Below are 3036 nucleotides of genomic sequence, written 5' to 3'. Positions count from 1 at the left end.
AAACTGACAGCTCTGGTAGATTTTTCTCTAATTTTTATAGAGAAAAGTATTGTTTTCTTTTGTCAATGTATTCCCTGTCGAATACATCTTTCTAAATCATGACAATTGTTGACATCAATCTGAATACTGTTACATTATTCTTGACTTAGTTCCTATGATATTATACAAGGTGAAAAAGAACATTCACAAGCCTTACTTCTGCATATGATGTATGTCTTATGGTTTCAACAAATTGGAGCTACATAATTTCTTGGCTGTGAATTAAGCAAGACTGCGTTTTTCTGTGTGTGTGATGTTACAGATGACTGAAATGTTTATTTTCTTGTTCTGTGTTCATGCATATTGGTGGCTATACAATTTTCCTAGCTTTTCGTACCTGTTTTATTTTATCTTTATAGCTTGGACAAGAATGTATTTTTTTAATGATTTTCTGTTTTGTTTTGGCATAATGCGTCGGCATAATTGTAATCAGTTATTTCTTTAATGTTTTTGTTCCTAGCGAGTTCAGTGTTGACTCATGGAATACTTTTTGTTACATTATGTACTCACTTAACCTCTTGCCATTATTCAGACATTAGATGTTTCACTCTGATACGATACCTCTCTGTGAATGATTGTGGGTTCGAATTAAGGTTTGCCCCGATTATGTTTCTAGGTTTGTCAGCACCATACCTGTGCTCGTGGGTTTCACCGAAGTGGTAAACGTCTGAGACCTGCATCACTTCGGGCTTTCCTCCCACATTAGCTGACAGGCCTTGATATAACTGGAATATTGTTAAAAGCGACGTTAAACCCAACTCACTCACTCACCTCTCTGTGTGAAGATCTGAGGACACCTCCATAGGAGGTTGTGTCGGGTGAACCCCGAGCGAACTTTGACTCTCCAATCAAAAATCAAATGACAGCTCCATTTCTTCACCCCTTGATTCAGAAAATTTAATCTTTGTGAAACAAAAAAAAATGCCACAGAGCACACATATACCTTTATAGTACACCATTTTTGATGTCAGTGCCATGTCACTCAAATTGCAAGATGTATAAATTATCCAAGACAATATGATAATGGCTTTACCTTTTATAGTTCACATCAAAAGTCAAATGTGCTTATGATGGACATGTCAGGCGTCCAGTTGTCTGTCAATCAGCGTTTACATTTCGACTTCCACTACAAGGCCCGTGGAGATGAAACTTCGTAGCAATGATCCTAGCTGTGGTGGTTCTGAAAAGTTTGACTTGATTTGCAGTAGGTAGGGGGTATGTGGAATAACATATCATACAACTTGGGGCATATTTCCATTCCAGCTGTGGTGTCTCGGAACATTTGCATACACAATTCCACACAAGTCGGACTTTAAACTCGGCCGCCATTATTTCTTCATAATGACCTACAGAACCTGGGTGTAATTTTTAGCAACCAGAGCTCCATGATTTTATTAGTTTTCGAGATACGGAAATCAGTTAATCTAGTCTGAATGCTTCACTAACTCGTACTGAGAATTTAGTAGGTCAGCACTAATTGGCTGATTCAAATAGTCACCTAATGCAAGCGGCAATGGAGATGTCTGCAGATCTTAGAGCGGAGAGGTATCACATCTGTGTTGAAGATCTAGTTTGAATGAGATTGACCTTTACCCAAGTGCAATTAGTTGGATATTCCAGAAGACAGTTTATGGGCATTTGTGCTGAAGTGTGTGGTGTGTGACAAGATCTTTTATGCATTACTGAGTGATATGCAGAAACATACTTGTCCAAGCTTACAGAGTTCAGGGTCCTGTGATATTTTTCTATGTGCCTAGTACTATCTACTTATGGGTTAAAAGATCGATGAAGCTAATATAGATTTAGTTATGGAAGTATTTTGTTAGCTGTGAGACCAGGGGCTTTCTTTATCAAAACTGATAATACTTCATGGAATAATGTTTTGAATATCTTGTATTGAGTTTCGTTTATGTAAGAATATAGGTTCACAGCAACCCATGCTTGTCGTAAGTGCGACTAAATGGATCGGGTGGCCAGGTTCCATGACTTGGTTGACTGTATGTCATCCATCCCAATTACATGGATCGTTGTTCACAGTATGAATCACTGGATTGTCTGGTCCACTTGATTATTTACAGACCGCCGTCATACAGCTGGAATGTTGCTGTATGCAGTGTTAAAACAACAAACAAACAAAATATTATTTGTCCTGTTATGCCTCCTGCGTGAAATATTGCTGTCTGTATGTTTATAATTCTGTTTTAGGGCAGTGGGAAGGGAGGGGGTGGGGGGATTTAAGAAAAACTTAATTAACTAAGTTTTTAATCATCTTCATAGATCTTTTGACAAGAACTCTTAAATGACTGTTGACCAAAAATAGCCCATATGTTCACAATTGTAGCTGTGAAATTGCAATTCAGCTGTTTCCTAAATGTATGGCACACAAATTACATGGAGGGGGAGATATAGACAGGTGTACCCTGCTGTTGGTGGCTTATGTTGGACCAGCCATTTTGTTTTGTTTTTAAGACTGGTAGAAACTTTATTTTCTTTGTTTGTAGCTGTTCCTGCTTGAAGGAGACAGACATGTTTACTCTGTCAGTATTTTTCAGTTACAATTGGTAGCTAAATTGAAGCCTTGAGAACTGGTTCAGAGTTATTGCCCGCAAATGTTACTGGTCAGTGAGGGCTTTCATCATTTTTGGCTTGTCCTGAGCACAATATAGTTGTCTCGGGCTAGCAGACTAGCAGACTAGCGTTCACAAACTTCAAATGATGTTGGAGATGTTAAACACAAACAACTGTGATAATAATTGTTGTATCTGTTGATGATATTGATTGTCAGCCTCTGTCTAGTGATATTTGTTAATTGTTTGCAGATATTGCTGACTTGGTTGATGCATGTCATCGATCCCAATTGCGTGGATCGATGCCCATGACATCAATCACTAGATTGTCTGGTCCAGACTCGATTATTTACAGACCGCCGTCATATAGCTGGAATATTGCTGAGTGCGGCGTTAAACAACAAACAAACCAACCAACCAACCAGTGACA

Source organism: Haliotis cracherodii, unplaced genomic scaffold, assembly GCF_022045235.1.
Source record: "Haliotis cracherodii isolate W230 unplaced genomic scaffold, xgHalCrac1.p SCAF_17, whole genome shotgun sequence".
NCBI lineage: Eukaryota > Metazoa > Mollusca > Gastropoda > Lepetellida > Haliotidae > Haliotis > Haliotis cracherodii.
The sequence above is the reverse complement of the archived record's forward strand: the minus strand, read 5'-3'. Positions refer to the sequence as shown.